The sequence below is a fragment of the Salvelinus fontinalis genome, chromosome 7 (genome assembly GCF_029448725.1).
Source record: "Salvelinus fontinalis isolate EN_2023a chromosome 7, ASM2944872v1, whole genome shotgun sequence".
NCBI classification, from domain to species: domain Eukaryota; kingdom Metazoa; phylum Chordata; class Actinopteri; order Salmoniformes; family Salmonidae; genus Salvelinus; species Salvelinus fontinalis.
Genome location: NC_074671.1, coordinates 57,049,352 through 57,070,126, shown reverse-complemented (window position 1 = coordinate 57,070,126; position 20,775 = coordinate 57,049,352). Strand labels below are relative to the sequence as shown.

At 43.0% G+C, this 20,775-nt stretch overlaps 1 protein-coding gene and 1 pseudogene across 12 annotated transcripts in view; one reads left to right on the top strand and one right to left on the bottom strand.

Moving 5' to 3' along the window:
• LOC129859819 (inositol polyphosphate-4-phosphatase type I A-like) overlaps positions 1-12,859 on the bottom strand; it is a 39,796-nt gene extending 26,937 nt beyond the window's left edge. For 5 of the 12 annotated variants that reach the window (XM_055929954.1, XM_055929961.1, XM_055929959.1 and 2 more), the window contains exon 1: positions 12,707-12,858. The gene's annotated coding sequence lies outside the window, so the exon portion shown is untranslated. Of the gene's footprint in view, positions 1-8,563; positions 8,824-12,706 lie in introns of those variants that run through there. The other 7 variants (XM_055929947.1, XM_055929950.1, XM_055929951.1 and 4 more) reach the window with 3 other exon arrangements.
• LOC129860099 (sodium/hydrogen exchanger 2-like) lies at positions 223-16,351 on the top strand (annotated as a pseudogene).
• Positions 16,352-20,775: the final 4,424 nt, after the last annotated feature.

Genomic DNA, 20,775 nt, shown 5'->3' with positions numbered 1-20,775 from the left:
GAGCTAAAGACATACGGTCTCAGTTTCCTCAGATCTTGACTTCCCATCTCTGCCTTATCAAACACACCTATACAGAAGACAGGATATCAGCTCTCCCTCCATGTCACTAGTTTCCATCTTACTGTCGTCCTCCTGCACTCCCAGCCCACATTAGTTCTTTTTATAGCCCCAGCCTTGTCTAAACAGACTTCGACTCTGCACCACACCAGTATCTGTGTCACAATGACTATGGAGAAGGTAAACACTGCTGGAGAGCAAACAGAGTACATTCATTAAAAAAATAAAAATCTCTTTTGACACTAACAGTGCTTATTTTATCTGTCTAAATGAGGTGATGTGAGTAAGCCCTGTATCACGGTCAAATAGCACTGGATTCATCATATAATTTAATAGCCAATCTCTATCAAAATATTATCTCTAAAATCTTAGACTTCCCTGCCATTTATTTCCTGAATAAATATCCAGATGAATTTGTAGGTGCAAAAAGTCTTACATATTCTTCACCTTCACCATTTGTATGATGTAGAGTAGTTAGAGCTGCCCTCCTGACTAGACTGGCTACCTAGTTCCTATAGTAGTTAGTGTTGCCCTCCAGACTAGAGGTCGACCGATTAAATCGGAATGGCTGATTAATTAGGGCCGATTTCAAGTTTTCATAACAAATCGGTAATCGGCATTTTTGGACGTTGATTATGGCCGATTACATTGCACTCCACGAGGAGACTGTGTGGCAGGCTGACTACCTGTTACGCGAGTGCAGCAAGGAGCCAAGGTAAGTTGCTAGCTAGCATTAAACTTATCTTATAAAAAAAACAATCAATCTTAACATAAACACTAGTTAACCTAGTAATATCATCAACCATGTGTAGTTAACTAGCTTGTGCTGCGTTGAATATAATTGATGCGGTGCCTGTTCATTTATCATCGAATCACTGCCTACTTCAACAAATGGGTGATGATTTAACAAGCGCATTCACGAAAAAAAGTACTTTCGTGGCACCATTGTGTACCTAACTATAAACATCAATGCCTTTCTTAAAATCAATACACAAGTATATATTTTTAAACCTGCATATTTAGTTAATATTGCCTGCTAACATGAATTTCTTTTAACTAGGGAAATTGTGTCACTTCTCTTGCGTTCTGTGCAAGCAGAGTCATGGTATATGCAGCAGTTTGGGCCACCTGGCTCGTTGCGAACTGTGTGAAGACCATTTCTTCCTAACAAAGACCGTAATTAATTTGCCAGAATTGTACATAATTATGACATAACATTGAAGGTTGTGCAATGTAACAGCAATATTTAGACTTAGGGATACCACCCGTTAGATAAAATACGGAACGGTTCCATATTTCACTGAAACCGAAATGATAGGTCATTAACATGGTCAAATCCGGAAACTAAGGCTCATATTTCTGTGTGTTTATTATAATTAAGTCTGATTTGATAGAGCGGTCTGACTGAGCGGTGGTAGGCAGCAGCAGGCTCGTAAGCATTCATTCAAACAGCACTTTCCTGCATTTGCCAGCAGCTCTTCGCTGTGCTTCAAGCATTGCGCTGTTTATGACTTCAAGTCTATCAACTCACGAGATTGGCTGGCAATACTATAGTACCTATAAGAACATCCAATAGTCAAAGGTACATGGAAAACAACAATGGTATTGAGAGAAATAGTCCTATAATTCCTATAATAACTACAACCTAAAACGTCTTACCTGGGAATATTGAGACTCATGTTAAAAAGGAACCACCAGCTTTCATATATTCTCATGTTCTGAGCAAGGAAGTTAAATGCTAGCTTTTTTTTTTTTACATGGCACATATTGCACTTTTACTTTCTTCTCCAACACTGTTTTTGCATTATTTAAACCAAATTGAACACTATTATTTATTTGAGACTAAATTGGTTTTATGTATTATATTAAGTGAAAATAAGTGTTCATTCAGTAGTTGTAATGGTCATTATTACAAATATATATTATTTAAAAAAAATTATATACATTTATTTATTTTTATATATATATATATATATATATATATATATATATATATATATATATATAAAAAATAGTCCGATTAATCTTTTTTTGGTTCTCCAAGAATCGGTATCGGAGTTGAAAAATCATGATCGGTCGACCTCTACTCCAGACTAAACTGGCTGCCTAGTTCCTACAGTAGTGAGAGCAGCCATCCAGACTAGCTGCCTAGTTCCTACAGTAGTGAGAGTAGCCCTCCAGACTAGCTGCCTAGTTCCTACAGTAGTGAGAGTAGCCCTCCAGACTAGCTGCCTAGTTCCTACAGTAGTGAGTAGCCCTCCAGACTAGCTGCCTAGTTCCTACAGTAGTGAGATCAGCCCTCCAGACTAGCTGCCTAGTTCCTACAGTAGTGAGAGTAGCCCTCCAGACTAGCTGCCTAGTTCCTACAGTAGTGAGAGTAGCCCTCCAGACTAGCTGCCTAGTTCCTACAGTAGTGAGAGTAGCCCTCCAGACTAGCTGCCTAGTTCCTACAGTAGTGAGAGTAGCCCTCCAGACTAGCTGCCTAGTTCCTACAGTAGTGAGAGCAGCCCTCCAGACTAGCTGCCTAGTTCCTACAGTAGTGAGAGCAGCCCTCCAGACTAGCTGCCTAGTTTCTACAGTAGTGAGAGTAGCCCTCCAGACTAGCTGCCTAGTTCCTACAGTAGTGAGATCAGCCCTCCAGACTATCTGCCTAGTTCCTACAGTAGTGAGAGTAGCCCTCCAGACTAGCTGCCTAGTTCCTACAGTAGTGAGAGCAGCCCTCCAGACTAGCTGCCTAGTTCCTACAGTAGTGAGATCAGCCCTCCAGACTAGCTGCCTAGTTCCTACAGTAGTGAGAGTAGCCCTCCAGACTAGCTGCCTAGTTCCTACAGTAGTGAGAGTAGCCCTCCAGACTAGCTGCCTAGTTCCTACAGTAGTGAGAGTAGCCCTCCAGACTAGCTGCCTAGTTCCTACAGTAGTGAGAGTAGCCCTCCAGACTAGCTGCCTAGTTCCTACAGTAGTGAGAGCAGCCCTCCAGACTAGCTGCCTAGTTCCTACAGTAGTGAGAGCAGCCCTCCAGACTAGCTGCCTAGTTTCTACAGTAGTGAGAGTAGCCCTCCAGACTAGCTGCCTAGTTCCTACAGTAGTGAGAGCAGCCCTCCAGACTAGCTGCCTAGTTCCTACAGTAGTGAGATCAGCCCTCCAGTCTAGCTGCCTAGTTCCTACAGTAGTGAGAGCAGCCCTCCAGACTAGCTGCCTAGTTCCTACAGTAGTGAGAGTAGCCCTCCAGACTAGCTGCCTAGTTCCTACAGTAGGCTCTGTAAGCCTTACTTACAAATCAAGGCCTTGTTCATGTCAGGGAGAGGTAGGGACTGACGTGAGGGGACTGTTCAACAGCTCAGGGTGTACTTGCCCCCCCTTTCCATTTCTCTCGCTCTCCAGTCACCAGCCTTCTCTCAGGGTCATGTTAGGATGCCACATCCCAACAGCATCCTCATATACACAATAACAAAGTGCCTGAGATGTGTGCAGGTGTACTTACTGTCAGTGTTGAAGGCAGAGAGTGGCAGGTAGCCTTGTGGTTAAGAGCGTTGGGCCAGTAACTGAAAGGTTGCTGGTTCGAGTCCCTGAGCTGGCAAAGTGGAAACATTTTCTGTTCTGCCCTCGAGCAAGGCAGTTAAACAACAACTGCTCCCCGGGCAACTCGATTAAGGGCAACAGTTGTGCAACTGACTATGTATCCCCTTTCCTTTCCCAGAGGGAGGGGAAGCCAACTGGTCCAGTCAGAGAGGAGCAACAGACTGGATCTGACCAGAGCAGGAGATAACATGTCAGAAAAACTAAAAGGAAGAATATTTCAGTATTTGCTCCACTTCCCCTAGCTGTATATAGCGGAGTATACAGCAGAGTAGCTATGATCTGTATCTGTGCATTGAGTTTGACAGTGACCGAGGCTACAGGACTGCCAAGTCACAGTCAGAGGTAGTGAGGCATGCAACAACACATGATGGCAACCAGAAGAGGAGACATTTTCACAATTTAACCTTCACATCTGATATTCTGTCTCTGCCATGGCCTGGCCCCACATAACACTCTTCAAAGTGAGAACTCGCTTTTTGAAGGTATGTGTGTGCCTGCCAAGTGTGCACGTAGGTGTGTGTGTGTGTGCTAGTTTGAAGCTCTACTGAGGCAGTGCTGTGTCTGCTTCCTTCTATTTCAGAAGCAGTCCTGCATATCTCAGTCCAGATGGTCCCTGCATCATCAGTCAGAGACACTGATCAATGGACTGGAGCCGCCGGACCACCCTCTCCACACACAATAGGAGTGTGTGTGTGTGTTTTTGTCACGGTGTGTGTTAGGGCTGTCCTCGGGAGAAAAATATATATATTGTCGACCGAAAGTAGTCTTTTCTTTCAACCAATTGAATAACGTCTTCATATCTCAAAATCATTGTCATGTGATTAATCAAGATTCTATTCAAATCTAAATGAAACGCCTATAAATTTACTGCCATTGCAACTATGTAAAAATAGCCTACATAAAGCCAACAAATAAAAACATTGCAGCCTGCAGGTAGAAAATATCCTGATAAAAATATATATCCTATAAATCACAGTGGCTACAACGTCTGCAACGAACTTGAAACATTGTATCAACTATTAACTTGAGTCTGACCCAAAGCTTGCGCTGCTAGCAACATTGAATGTAATATTCTGGGCTGTCAGAGTTTCCCCAACCAGTGAGCTCGGGACAGACACAGCTGTAGGCGACTTGTGCAAGGGATAAGAAGCAGGACTTGGGCAAAAGCTCACTGAAGCTGAGTACCGACACCTCAAATGTTCTACTGCTTGAGCTCCTGTTCCTCTTACAGAATATTAGCTCAAAAGTATTGTGGAGCTCTTGCACCTAAATATGAACAGTACCAGAACCCAAAATGAGTTACTGAACGCATTTCAGTCCAAGTCACGCACTGATAAGAAGTAATCAGGAGGTCTATTTCATGAAGTTTCCACTGGATCAGAACATGACATTTTTCCCTTTCACACTGAGCGGTTACTGAAAGGGAGAGATGGAAAAGATTTTTCAAATACATTGAGGAACGATTAGAATTCTCAATGGATGTAAAAACAGACTTTGTTTGCTTTCTGTTTGTTGTGAAATAAACATTACGCTGAGAAGCTCCACAGTTCATTAGTTGTGGTGCATTAAGCCAATCAGATCCGCAAATGGACACATTTATATGCCTACATTTGGGCGCAGGCCAGGTAGGGACCCCAATTTTTCACTTTAAAAATGTATGCCAAACAAAAAACATTGACTTCAAAGTTTAACAAATCATACAAATCTATGCACAATGACTACTTTGAACAATTTACACAGTAAATAAATGAATATAATGATTTAAAACAGCAGCTGCAAGGTTTGGTAACAGAATTAGGGTAAACTCTCCCTCAGTTTTATTCTGTTACCAAGTTTTGTACCTGCACAGTTCATCCTGTAAATGTGTTGTAAAATTTTCTGTGTTAAATTGTTAAAAAGTAGTCTTTGTGCATACAATTCTAACATTTGTTAAATGTTGAAATCAATGGTTTTTGTTTGGTATACATTTTTTCCAGCGTAAATCCATTACTATGGAAATGCTCTGAACTATTATGATTAAACGTCTGTCTCTTTTGATTTTATCCTAAATGCCTAACTCAATGGGGTGAGCTGGACGTGACAAACTTTTACAAACTGAAACAAGAATGACCGTTATTGTATACGGATGGGAGCTCAGTGAATGTTACAGCGCATTCGGAAAGTATTCAGGACCTCGACTTTTTCCACATTGTTACGTTATAGCCTTGTTCTAAAATGGATAAAATTATTTTTTCCACCTCAATCTACACGCAATACCCTATAATGACAGTCAAAACAGGTTTTTAGAATAAAATAAAAATACCTTATTTACATAAGTATTCAGACCCTTTGCTATGAGACTGGAAATTGAGCTCTGGTGCATCCTTGCTATGAGACTGGAAATTGAGCTCTGGTGCATCCTTGCTATGAGACTGGAAATTGAACTCTGGTGCATCCTGTTTCCATTGATCATCCTTGAGATGTTTCTACAACTTGGAGTCCACCTGCAGTAAATTCAAATGATTGGACATGATTTGGAAAGACACATCTGTCTATATAAAAAAAGGTCCCACAGTTGACAGTGCAGGTCAGAGCAAAAACCAAACCAGGTCGAAAGGAATTATTGGTAAAGCTCCGAGACAGGATTGTGTCCAGGCACAGATCTGGGGAAGGGTACCAAAAAATGTCTGCAGCATTTAAGGGCCCCAAGAACAGTGGAGCTGATCGGGGACTACAGGAAAAGGCGGGCCGAACAGGCCGCATTAACATCAACGGGGCTGAAGTGGAGCGGGTCGAGAGTTTCAAGTTCCTTGGTGTCCACATCACCAAGGAACTATTATGGTCCAAACACACCAAGACAGTTGTGAAGAGGGCACGACAAAACCTTTTCCCCCTCAGGAGACTGAAAATATTTGGCATGGGTCCCCAGATCCTCAAAGTTCTACAGCTGCACCATCGAAATCATCCTGACCGGTTGCATCAGCGCCTGGTATGGCAACTGCTCGGCATCTGATCGTTCGTATGGCGCTACAGAGCCCAGTACAAAAAAACATTTCATCCATTTTAGAATAAGGCTGCAACGTTTCAAAATGGCAAGAAAAAGTATGTGAACCCTTTGGAATTACCTGGATTTCTGCATAAATTGGTCATAAATTTTTGATCTGATCTTCCATCTAAGTCACAACAATAGACAAACACAGTCTGCTTAATCTAATAACACAAACAATTATACATTTTCATGTCTTTATTGAACACACCGTGTAAACATTTACAGTGCAGGGTGGGAAAAGTATGTAGGAGTATCTAGGATTTAATAACTGGTTGATCCTCCTTTAGCAGCAATAACCAAACGTTTTCTGTAGTTGCGGATCAGACCTGCACGACGGTCAGGAGGAATTTTGGACTTCGTTGTCCTGCTGCATCTCCCAACTTCTGTTGAGCTTTAATTGGCAGACAGCCTTACATTCTACTGCAAAATGGGAATTCATTTTTCCGTCGATGATAGCAAGCTGTCCAGGCCCTGAGGCAGAAAAGCAGCCCAAACCATAATGCTCCCGCCACCATACTTTACAGTTGGGATGAGGTTTTGATGTTGGTTTACTGTGCCTTTTTTCTACACACATGGTGTTGCGTGTTCCTTCCAAACAACTCAACTTCATTTTAATCTATCCACCGAATAGCTGTGGAACATCCAGGTGCTATTTTGTGGACTTCAGACATGCAGCAATGTATTTTTGGACAGCAGTGGCTTCTTCCGTGGTGTCCTCCCATGAACACCATTCTTGTTTAGTGTTTTACCTATTGTAGACTCTTCAATAGAGATGTTAGCATGTTCCAGAGATATCTAAGTTTTTAGTTGACATTAGGATTCTTCTTAACCTCATTGAGCATTCTGTGCTGTGCTCTTGCGGTCATCTTTGCAGGACGGCCACTTCTAGGGAGAGTAGCAACAGTTCTGAACTTTCTCCATTTATAGACAATTTGTCTTACTGTGGACTGATGAACATCAAGGCTTTTAGAGATACTTTTGTAACCCTTTCCAGCTTTACGCAAGTCAACAATTGGTTCACGTCAGGCAATGCTTCATGTGAGTAGCAAACTCACATTATGTGAGCAGAAATCCAGGTAATTGCACAGGGTTCACATACTTCTCCACTGTTTTGGGTTCCCTGGCTACCACACTGTTCACAGCGTGAAGCAAACTCGTGCACATTCGAAGATACAGTGTGAGACAGCGAAGTGTTACATCTCACCCATCTCAATATCTCCCGTTCTGCTTGCGGCAACGTCATTTCGCTGAGTCTACTTTAAGGAAGAAACACATCCCCAATTTAACTGACAGTCTAAAAATATCTTCAGATCACTGGCATTAGTCACGTTATTGAATGTTGGCATTGACCAGTGTTCTTCAAGCCTGGTCGTGGGGACCCAGTGAGTGTAGGCTTTTGTTACTGTTCAGCGCTAACCCGTCCGATTCAACCCAATGTTGGCGTAGCCGAGAAGCTAGGCCCATAATCTCACCAGTGGGAGTTAACAGACAAACACTGAACACGGCAACAAAGACTAGATAAACATTGCCACAGAGCAGCAAGGAGCTGTTTTCCTATTTAATCAATAGATAAACCCACACTATGATAAATGCATGTTTCTGCCATTAGATTCCTCCTTCATAGGCAGTCTGAAGAGGACTCACTCATTACAGCCGACGAAGGCGGCCGTTTAGAACAGCATGCAGAGGACTCTGGGTATTATTTATTCCCTGTCAACGGCCCATCTGAGCGCCTCACCCCAGCCAAAACCACCATAGGGGGTTAGAGTAGTGCCTAATTCTACAGAGCATAAGAAGGGATGCTAAGTAGTAATCTTTGCAAAAAGGCTCAAGTCCAGTCAGCACATAAATCAGATACAATACATAGACTATATTTAAAATCTCCTCAAAAATCCCTACCTTTATCCAGTGAATGCTACAGGCAGCCTGTAGATAGTAGCATTAGCATAGCAGCTAGTAAATGAAGCAGCATGGTGGCGAGTGACACAGCACAGTGCAGGCCTGTAGAAGGGCTAATCCATATCCGGCTGCATGTCACAGCTGTACAGACAGACTAGTACATCTCTGCTCCTAACAGCTGAGCTTGGTTCCTCGTCTATAGGGCCTGGCTGTGGATGCGGTCTCCTCACAGCAGAGCAGCATGTAAACAAACCCACACGCAGCAGCGTCATCATCCCTGCTTACACTCTCCCCCATCTCTCTCCCTCCCACTTTCTTCATCCCTTCCTCGCTTGCTCTCGTACTTTTTGCCTCCTTCGCCCTCCCTCTCCCTCTCTATTTCACTCCCTCCTTACTCCTGCAGTAGCTAAGAGAAGCAGACTGATAAGGTCCTGTCTTCTCTCTGGCTGACACTGTTCACCAGCAGAAATACACAGGGAGAGGGACAGGAAGGGACAGAGTGGGACAGGGAGAGATGGGACTGTGGATGCTTCGTGACAAACTGGGCTGACAGGACCCAGACGGGCTTTGTCCAGACGAGGAAGGGAATGAAGGGGAGAGGTGTCACTGTTCCCATCCTAAACCCTGCTCCAGAACCTCCTCAGTGATTTGGGAGAGCATTATGGGCACTGGTCAAAAGTAGTGCACATCTTAGGGTACAGGGTGTCATTTGAGACACAGCCAGAGACAGTGGACTCGGGATAGCACCCGCCACTACTTGACTACATACCTGTCAGCGCAGATCCCCAAAACAACAACTTTGGTTCAGGTCTAATGGATTTCAGTGTAAAACAGCATAGACAGGCAAGGCAATGCAGCGAGGCAGATTAGCTATTGCTGTCTGAGGCACCGGCTAGCCACCAAGTAGCAGGATTTACAATGTCGCTCATAAGTAAATTAATGAAAGAGAAAGGAGAGTTTTACTAGCAGACTTTTATGACAAAGGCTCCGGAGAAAAAAAATACATGATTATTATAGCAGAGTAATTAGTAAGATAGCAACCATATAAAGTGTGTCAATGTGTGTGTTGGAGAAGAGTGTATGACGACATGAGAGTGCAGAGGAGTTGAGTGTAGTGTGTTGCAGGATTGAGCGTGTGTTTATGTGGGAAGCTATTATTGGCTTATAAGAGCAACAGAGTAGGCAGAGCATTCAACTGGCTGTGTGCGTGTCAGATTCACTGTGTTTAATACTGATATGAATCTTAAGTGTCTTCTCTGAGCTTGTTTACACAGTGAGTGTTGTTTGTTGAGAGAGAGCGAGCGAGCGAGCGAGAGAGCGAGAGCGAGAGCGAGAGCGAGAGCGAGAGCGAGAGCGAGAGCGAGAGCGAGAGCGAGAGCGAGAGCGAGAGCGAGAGCGAGAGCGAGAGCGAGAGCGAGAGCGAGAGCGAGAGCGAGAGCGAGAGCGAGAGAGAGAGAGAGAGAGAGAGAGAGAGAGAGAGAGAGAGAGAGAGAGAGTGTGTGTGTGTGTGTGTGTGTAGGATGAATCAACAGGCTCCTGGTTGCCCTCTGAGCCCAGTGGGAGAAAAATCCCATCGCTGAGTCACAGCACTCCCCCATACATGGTTACATACAGTACATACACAGTGGTCTCAGGGTCTGTATGCGCGCGCGAGAGGTAGCTAGCTACTATAGTGAATCGCAAAACTACAGTGCCCAACTTAGTACTGTAGTTGTTTACAAATCACTGTAGAATCATGTGAGCAATAGCCTAGTCAAGCCAACTGGGAGTAGTCTCACAAACGGTTCCTGGTCTTTCAGGATGCCTGGTCGTAATTCTTAAGCTTCCTCTCAATCAATAAGCATGTCCCCTCCCATTGACCTTGGCTCTGATGGCTCCTACCAGGAAACCACTGACTGAGTCTGCCTTTACGACCTCACTCCACTCTAGTCTTCACTACAAATCAGATAGTGATCATTAATTCAGATAACCACTCAAGCCATGGACTTTCCCAACCCTCTAATAACTGTCCATCTCATGACTGGTGTCTTTTTTTTCTTTCTTTAAAGCTCTTTGAGAATCATTATGGAATAAATAGGACTACAAAAGTTGAATGAATTATTAGTAAAACATGCTAATGGGATTATGCACGCAAACTAGCACACAGCAAAGGCAGCTAAGGGCAGTCGCCTCTGGCCATGCACTTGTAACAGTTTAACTTTAGTACGTCCCCTCGCCCCGACCCGGGCGCGAACCAGGGACCCTCTGCACACATCAACAACAGTCACCCACAAAGCATCGTTACCCATCACTCCACAAAAGCCGCGGCCCTTGCAGAGCAAGGGGAACCACTACATCAAGATTTCAGAGCAAGTGACGTCACCGACTGAAAGGCTGCTAGCGCGCACCACCACTACCTAGCTAGCCATTTCACATCGGTTACACACTGAAGTATGCCTCTCAAACTGATGCCATTTTTCACTTGGTCAAGTTCTTGTTCATCAGTTGTTCTTATCATATCACCACTAACACATTATCTCCACTTTGGTCCATGTGAGACAGAGCTAATCCAGCAGTACAAAGACTGTGTCCGAAACGACAACCTATTCCCTAGTGAACTGAAATGCACCCTATTCCCTATATAGTGTACTATGGGCTGAGGTCAAGAGTTGTGCAAAATATACTAGGGTATACGGTGGGTATACGGTGCCAACAAACAGTTGAGTGATGTGATGGGACAGAGACACTGGGTTCTCAGCACAGGAGGCTACTGAGGGGAGGACAGCTCATTATAATGGCTGGAATGGAGTAAATGGACTGGTATCAAACACATGGCAACCATGCATTTGATGAATTTGATACCCTTCCATTGATCATGTTCCAGCCAGTACTATGAGCCCATCCTCCCCAATTAAGGTGCCACCAGCCTCCTGGTATTCTCAGGGATTTCAACAAGCTGTTGTGATAGGCGCCTGTGTAGATAGGCCTGTTGCTGAGTCCCATTGAGACCAAGGTCTATTTTACAAGGGAGCCATGCATATACACAATTTACACTCTCAGTTCCAGGTCAGAGATAACACTGCCTAGGATGAATGGTGATAAATCACATTGATGAGGTTTCACCGGTTCATAACGAACTCTTCTGGACGCTCACTGTCCACTTCAGCCTGTGTCACAACGGGATGACTTACAATACAATTACAGTGGCTGTGTTGATACTGATAACACACACATAAATGTATAAAATAAATTCAATAGTAATCTTACAAGAAAACAGAGTTCCAGTTAAAGCGTTGGTAGAAGACTGCACAGGAGGAGGTGAGGATGATGATGCTGAGAGTGTTCAATAATGCACCCATCTGTATAGCTGACACATGGCACCGTTTGTTTTCATTTTAGCCATGTGGAACGAACTGAGGCTCGTAGGAAAGGGCTGTCAACCGCACCACCACTCTGCCAACAGGCTTATATAACCCACCACTTCCACTTTCAGTAACTAGAACCCCCTTAACTCCACCATTCAAGATCAGCCAACACAAAACACAGTCGTCATAGATTTGACTGTACAATGCTGCTCTGGTAACGCCAAGAACCCGTCATGTTGATAATGAATGTTAGCTGAGAGAATTTCATGGTAATAGATTATTTAATAAAATACTAGAATATGGTTTATCATGGACCAAGAGTGTTTAAGTGGATGAACAATGAGACAGGGACTCAGTGGGCTACGGATATAACTTCACAGCCTGACTGCAGATACAGTCATAAAAAATAATACATAGGATGCCTAGGAAAGAATACAATGTCCATCGACATTAAAAGACCCGTATGTCTTGGTCATTGGATGCAGTGCGCATCCTCTGCTCGCTCCTCTCTTCCCATATGAAAACATTACGTGAAAATAAGACGACTAGCCTAAATTGCAGGTGGTGTTCATACCTAAACGTATCACAGGCAATAACTAGCTTTAGACCGCAATAAATAAAAAGCATATGGGTGATAACTGACTATACAGAGAAGACTACAACTTTGAAGTTGAAGCTTTTTTGCAAGGAGGTGTAAAGAATTAATGAGCAAATTAGCTATTATGCTAACCTTCTCATGGCGACTTTTCCTGCCTCTTTAACTAACCAGATAACTGCATTTCAAGATGAAGACACAAACCTTTCTACGACGTTTGATGACAATTCATTTGGTGGGAAAGAGACAGCCGTTGGTGTTGACGCTCGCTTGTTACATTTGTTTCCAGCCTGTCTGTGCAGTCCGCAGTGTGATCTCGCCTCGCCTCTCTGCTACATTGTATCATGTGACGTTGCAACTTCATCAAAGGAACCTCCCCTTACTTGAGTCTGAGGCACATTCAGAAGGACACAACTTTATTGAAGACAAATCTATTTTCAGTAAATCATGATAGTGTCCTGGGAATCTTTGTACAGTGTCCTGGGAAAAATCGAATTAGATTTTGGAATGACCAATAAAAGGCATGATGAAGAACTATATTTAGATTCAAAACAGAAGTCAATGACATTGGGAAAATCAGGCTACAGAATATAATCAAGATATGAGTCTATGCTATGATTGAACTGATACAAATACACTTACATGGATAAAAGCGTCCGTTAAATGGCATACATTATTATTAGAATTATCATTATTATTATAAAAGTTATCTGTCTCAAATAAAAATGGTGTCACTCTCTTGTGTTTGAGAGATGCTGTGTCAATAAAGCTCAGTCAGGCCTGTGATGAATCCTGGCTAAATCCTGTAGGAAGGCTAAATCCTTGTTTTAAGACTATCTTTGCAACATTTTGGCTCCAGTAAGGCATGGTCCAGCATTATGTTCCTGCCCTGCATAGACAGTCATTATTATAGTACTTTCAAATGTTATCATTTGTCATTATCTAAGCATATCACTGGTTATTACTATTACAAGCTGGGTGGTTTGAGCCCTGAATGCTGATTGGCTGAAAGCATTGGTATATCACGGTGTGACAAAACATGTATTTTCACTTCTCTAATTACATTGCTAATCAGTTTATAATAGCAATAAGGAACCTTGGGGGTTTGTGATATATGGCCGATATACCAGTATACTCCACGTTGCGTCGTGCGTAAGAACAGCCCTTCGCTGTGGTATATTGGACATATATCACACCCCCTTGGGCCTTATTGATTAAGTATGCGTTCTTCTTCTTCAGTTCACAGTTAGATTAAGCTGTACTACCATCATGTGGCCACAATTTGCAGTCGCAGCTTTCACATTTGTGTGGTCTCTATTCTCTTAAAAGAAAATGTACTATCTAGAGCAGTGTTTCCCAACCCTGGTACTCGAGTACACCCAACAGTACACATTTTTATTGAACCCTGGACCAGCACACCTCATTCAACTCAATGAGGGCTTGATGATTAGTTGACCTGCTTCAACCTGTTAACTAATCATCAAGCCCTCAATGAGTTGAATGAGGTGTGTTGGTCCAGGGTTACAATAAAAATGTGTACTGTTGGGTGTACAAGGCTTGGTGAACACTGATTTAGAATCTAAAAGGGCTCTTCGGCTGTCCCCATAGAAGCCCCCTTTGAAGAACCATTTTTGGTTCAAGGTAGAACCATTTTGGGTTCCATGTAGTACGCTTTCCAAAAGGGTTTGACCTGGAACCAAAAAGGGTTCTACTAGGAACAGCCGAAGAACCCTTTTGGAAGCCTTCTGTGATTTATCATTGAAACATCAATAATGTATTATGGTGTAATTATTTTCCTTTAAACCTGACAAACAATATGATTTGAATAGTACAAACATCTTCTTCAGTAAAATGAACTCAATGAATTAGTGTTTTTGTATTCAGCCAAGCTCCTGTGCTTTCTGAGCTAGCCTACATCACTAGAAAGCTAATAAACTTAGGTGGGGAGCACCTTCTAAAGTAACCTTGTAGTCTTTCATATGTTAATACAGAGTGACAGACATGGAAGCAATAATGTTAGAAAGGCAACTTTATTGTGCATAATTATGTCATGCAATTTTTGTTTGTTCAAATTGACATTAAATTGGATGGACAAAAGTTATATCAACATTTGATAGGTCAGCGATAATGTTAGAACGGCAACTTTATTGTGCATAATTATGTGATGCCATTTCTTTTTCATTTTGACATTCCATTGGATGGACATACCTTTTGACTGGTACTGTAAGTTTGGACAAACCTACTCATTCAAGGGTTTTTCTTTATTTGTACTATTTTCTACATTGTAGAATAATAGTGAAGACATCAAAACTATGAAATAACACATATGGAATCATGTGGTAACCAAAAAAGTGATAAACAAATCAAAATAGATATTAGAGTTTAGATTCTTCAAAGTAGCCAACCTTTGCCTTGATGACAGCTTAGCACACTCTTGGCGTGCACTCATTCAAGGAGGAGCCCCCTGCGGTCCTCAGCCCCATCGTCTTTTTCCTCTACATGCTGCCCCTCATCGTCCTCAACGACAGCTACTTCCTGCCCACCCGGACCTTCTTAGCTCAGCCCCATCGTCTTTTTCCTCTACATGCTGCCCCTCATCGTCCTCAACGACAGCTACTTCCTGCCCACCCGGACCTTCTTAGCTCAGCCCCATCATCTTTTTCCTCTACATGCTGCCCCTCATCGTCCTCAACGACAGCTACTTCCTGCCCACCCGGACCTTCTTAGAGAACGTGGGAACGGTGTTGTGCTATGCCGTGGTGTGCACCCTGTGAACAGCATTGGCATTGGCCTGTCTCTCTATGTCATCTGCAGGCATTCTGGTTGAAGGACACCGATCTGCAGGAGAACCTGTTGTTTGCCTCCATCATCTCTGTGATGGACCCGTTAGCTATGTTTGCGGTGTCTAAAGATATTAGGGTCGGGCCTCCCGAGTGGCGCAGTGGTCTAAGCTTGTAGCTTCAGTAGTCTCAGGCGTACAGTTACAAAGCGTGTATTTCCATGGATGGTTGTCATGCTGTTCCCTGTTCCCCAGAGTGAATGGCTGTGGGTATCTCGCTGTCTTTGTTGCGCTGCAGTTTCAGCATGACAAGGAGTTTCACTATAAACTGGAGAGACCCTGGCAGTGTCTCAATGCTCCTTAAATTCTTCCTTTCCTCCACGCCCCCTTGCCTCCTTTCCTTTGCTTCGTGATCACTAAAAACTGAAACAATTGGATATATTTCCACCATATTGCCTTCACATTTCATGTTCGTTCAGATCGATGGTAAGGAAGATAGGAGAGGCGGAAAGGAGAGGAGGTAAGGAGAGGAGGTAAAGAAACCATTCAACACTTAAGACATAGCCCCTGAGTGGAATTGTTCAGCAGCTTTACCCTTCTTCCACAGTGATACATCTATTACTTTTACTACGGTTTGACCTGAACACTGGAGGAACAGTAAACCAAAAGGAGCGACGGCTTTGGTTACACTGTACCTTTCTGAGACAGATCCCTCAGATGCTTCAGATGCCTTTAGTCAGTGAAAGTGTCGTTTTTTTTTGCAGTGGGTGGTATTTGATTCCTGACTATAAAGTGTCATATTTCTCAACCGATAGAATTTTGTACCCGATAGAATAAAGGTCAATAATTGATGATGACGCTCTCTTCCTCCATCTCTCTCTCTCTCTCTCTCTGGCCAGCTGCTGTACAACATGTTCACCTTTTTGGCTGACATGCCAGATGACATGCCAGATGACATGCCAGATGACATGCCAGATGACATGCCAGATGACATGCCAGATGACATGCCAGATGACATGCCAGATGACATGCCAGATGGAGTCTGTGGATGTGTTTATGGGCGTAGCTAGGGTCTTCGTGGTGAGCATTGGCGGACTGGCCGTCGGCTTTCTGTTTTGCTTTGTGGCTGCGTTCACTATGCGCTTTACGGCTAACGTCCTCAAGATCAAACCGCTCTATGTCTTCATGTACACTTACCCGGCCTATCTGGTGGCTGAGCTGTTCTCCATCTCCAGCATCATGGTGGGAGTGTGTTAACACACACATATACACTGAGTGTACAAAACATTATGAACACCTGGCTCTTTCTATGACATAGACTGACCAGGTCAATCCAGGTGAAAGCTATGATCCCTTGTTGATGTCACTTAATGGGTGTGTGTGTGTGTTTGTGTGTGTGTGTGTGTTCGCTCATATACTCTACACACAGCTCCACTCCTTCTTCTGTGTTCTCGCTCTCTTCCTGGTGTGCGAGTCTTGACTAAAATCGTTAACCCTTTCTGTACCGTTCCCTTCAACATGGCCTGCGAGGGGCCATCTGCTTTGCCATTGTCTTTACCTTGTCAGACAACATCCAGCAAAATAATTGATTTGTTACTGCATCCATCCCCGCCATCATTTTAACTGTCTTCGTCCAGGTATGGAATCTGATCATGGCAGCCCGTGGATATATACTGCTAGTCCATTCAGAACACGGCGGTGCACAAAAACAAGTTGATGCAAATATGATATGAAGAGGATTTCAGTTGTGTGACTTCTGACCTTTCACACAGGGTATCGGCAATTGGCCCTTGATGGAATTAGTGCACATTCTAATGACCAATCGCAACATAAACACCTTTAATGTCAAGGTTCACATCAGGGAAGGTAGAGTGCTAGCTAGCTGGATAACCAATTTATTATCAATCATTTTGTTTAGACAGTCAATCCAAGGCGTTGTTATCTTCTACCCTTCCATGCCCATTTAGACTGGGATCGCTGAGGTCTAGAATATTATGTTTCTCTGAGTTCTAGTTCTAGTATCTTCTGTCTCTCTGAGTTCAAGTTCTAGTATCTTATGTCTCTCTGAGTTCTAGTTCTAGTATCTTATGTCTCTCTGAGTTCTAGTTCTAGTATATTATGTTTCTCTGAGTTCTAGTTCTAGTATCTTAAGTCTCTCTGAGTTCTAGTTCTAGTATCTTATGTCTCTCTGAGTTCTAGTTCTAGTATCTTATGTCTCTCTGAGTTCTAGTTCTAGTATCTTATGTCTCTCTGAGTTCTAGTTCTAGTATCGTATGTCTCTCTGAGTTCTAGTTCTAGTATCTTATGTCTCTCTGAGTTCTAGTTCTAGTATCTTATGTCTCTCTGAGTTCTAGTTCTAGTTCTAGTATATTATGTTTCTCTGAGTTCTAGTTCTAGTATCTTATGTCTCTCTGAGTTCTAGTTCTAGTATCTTATGTCTCTCTGAGTTCTAGTTCTAGTATCTTATGTCTCTCTGAGTTCTAGTTCTAGTATCTTATGTCTCTCTGAGTTCTAGTTCTAGTATCTTATGTCTCTCTGAGTTCTAGTTCTAGTATCTTATGTCTCTCTGAGTTCTAGTTCTAGTATCTTATGTCTCTCTGAGTTCTAGTTCTAGTATCTCATGTTTCTCTGAGTTCTAGTTCTAGTATCTTATGTCTCTCTGAGTTCTAGTTCTAGTATCTTATGTTTCTCTGAGTTCTAGTTCTAGTATCTTATGTCTCTCTGAGTTCTAGTTCTAGTATCTTATGTCTCTCTGAGTTCTAGTTCTAGTATCTTATGTCTCTCTGAGTTCTAGTTCTAGTATCTTATGTTTCTCTGAGTTCTAGTTCTAGTATCTTATGTCTCTCTGAGTTCTAGTTCTAGTATCTTATGTCTCTCTGAGTTCTAGTTCTAGTATCTTATGTCTCTCTGAGTTCTAGTTCTAGTATCTTATGTTTCTCTGAGTTCTAGTTCTAGTATCTTATGTCTCTCTGAGTTCTAGTTCTAGTTCTAGTATATTATGTTTCTCTGAGTTCTAGTTCTAGTATCTTATGTCTCTCTGAGTTCTAGTTCTAGTATATTATGTCTCTCTGAGGTCTAGTTCTAGTATCTTATGTCTCTCTGAGTTCTAGTTTTAGTATCTTATGTCTATCTGAGTTCTAGTTCTAGTATCTTATGTCTTTCTGAGTTCTAGTTCTAGTATCTTATGTCTCTCTGAGTTCTAGTTCTAGTATCTTATGTCTCTCTGAGTTCTAGTTCTAGTATATTATGTCTCTCTGAGGTCTAGTTCTAGTATCTTATGTCTCTCTGAGTTCTAGTTTTAGTATCTTATGTCTCTCTGAGTTCTAGTTCTAGTATCTTATGTCTCTCTGAGTTCTAGTTCTAGTATCTTATGTTTCTCTGAGTTCTAGTTCTAGTATCTTATGTCTCTCTGAGTTCTAGTTCTAGTATCTTATGTCTCTCTGAGTTCTAGTTCTAGTATCTTATGTCTCTCTGAGTTCTAGTTCTAGTATCTTATGTTTCTCTGAGTTCTAGTTCTAGTATCTTATGTCTCTCTGAGTTCTAGTTCTAGTTCTAGTATATTATGTTTCTCTGAGTTCTAGTTCTAGTATCTTATGTCTCTCTGAGTTCTAGTTCTAGTATATTATGTCTCTCTGAGGTCTAGTTCTAGTATCTTATGTCTCTCTGAGTTCTAGTTTTAGTATCTTATGTCTATCTGAGTTCTAGTTCTAGTATCTTATGTCTTTCTGAGTTCTAGTTCTAGTATCTTATGTCTCTCTGAGTTCTAGTTCTAGTATCTTATGTCTCTCTGAGTTCTAGTTCTAGTATCTTATGTCTCTCTGAGTTCTAGTTCTAGTATATTATGTCTCTCTGAGTTCTAGTTCTAGTATCTTATGTCTCTCTGAGTTCTAGTTCTAGTATCTTATGTCTCTCTGAGTTCTAGTTCTAGTATCTTATGTCTCTCTGAGTTCTAGTTCTAGTATATTATGTCTCTCTGAGTTCTAGTTCTAGTATCTTATGTCTTTCTGAGTTCTAGTTCTAGTATCTTATTTCTTTCTGAGTTCTAGTTCTAGTATCTTATGTTTCTCTGAGTTCTAGTTCTAGTATCTTATGTCTCTGAGTTCTAGAATCTTTTTTCTCTCTGAGTTCTAGTTTGTTATGTGGATCATAACATAAAAAAATGTTTTTGATAATTTGTCTCCCTCCCTAATGACTGTGTCCTGAGGAGGATTCTGATAAATGACAAAAGAGCATTGTAGCTTTGTATAAGAGGCTGGAGATGCAGATTGCCATTGAGCTGCTGGACACCCAAGCTATGGTTGTCACGTTCCTGACCTGTTTTTCCTTTTTCTTGTATTTATTTGGTTGGTCAGGGCGTGAGTTGGGGTGAGTTGTCCATGTGTTATTTTTCTATGTCGGGTTGTTTGTGTTCGGCCGGGTATGATTCTCAATCAGAGCCAGCTGTAAATCGTTGTCCCTGATTGAGAATCATACTTAGGCAGCTGGGGTTCACGTGTGTGGTTGTGGGTGGTTGTATCTCGTGTCTATATTCGTGCCACACGGGACTGTTTGTCGGGTCGTTTCTCTTTTGTCATTTTGTTTCGTTAGTGTTCCGTTTATTTGGTTAATAAATAATCATGAACACAAACCCCTCCGCATATTGGTCTGATCCTTCTCGCCTCTCCTCCTCGTCCGAGGAGGAGGATTACGACGACCGTTACAGAACCACCCACCAATCTAGGAACAAGCGGAGTGTAAACGGGCAGCGACAGCAGCAACAGAGGACACAGGACTCGTGGACATGGGAAGAGATCCTGGACGGAAAAGAACCCTGGGTTCAGCCAGGAGAATATCGCCGTCCCAAGGCGGAGTTGGAGGCAGCGAAGGCAGAGAGGCGCTGGTATGAAGAGGCAGCGCGGCGACGCGGTTGGGAGCCCGAGTGTCAGACCCAAACATTTCTTGGGGGGGGCACACGCGGAGTGTGGCAAAGCCGGGTAGGAAACCTGAGCCAACTCCCCGTGCTTACCGTGGAGTGAGAGAGCGTTGTACTGGTCAGACACCGCGTTATGCGGTAAAGCGCACGGTGTCCCCAGTACGCGTGCTTAGACCAGTGCGGGCTATTCCACCTTGCCGCACTGGCCGGGCTAGGTTGGGCATCGAGCTGGGTGTCATGAAGCCGGCCCAACGCATCTGGCCTCCAGTGCGTCTCCTCGGGCCGACGTACATGGCACCAGCCTTACAGATGGTGTCCCCGGTTCGCCAGCATAGCCCAGTGCGGGCTATTCCACCTCGCCACACTGGCAGGGCTACGGGGACCATTCAACCTGGTAGGGTTGGGGAGGCTCGGGAGACATCAGCACAGCCCCCTCACTTGTTTGCTTGCAGAAAGTGCAGATGCCATATTTACATACCATAGGCCTCTTGCCTGTCTATTGCTATACCAAAGGTATTTATTATCATTGTTTTGTTTACCTCAGGTCTTTCCATTAGGTGAGCAATGCATAAAAATATTACA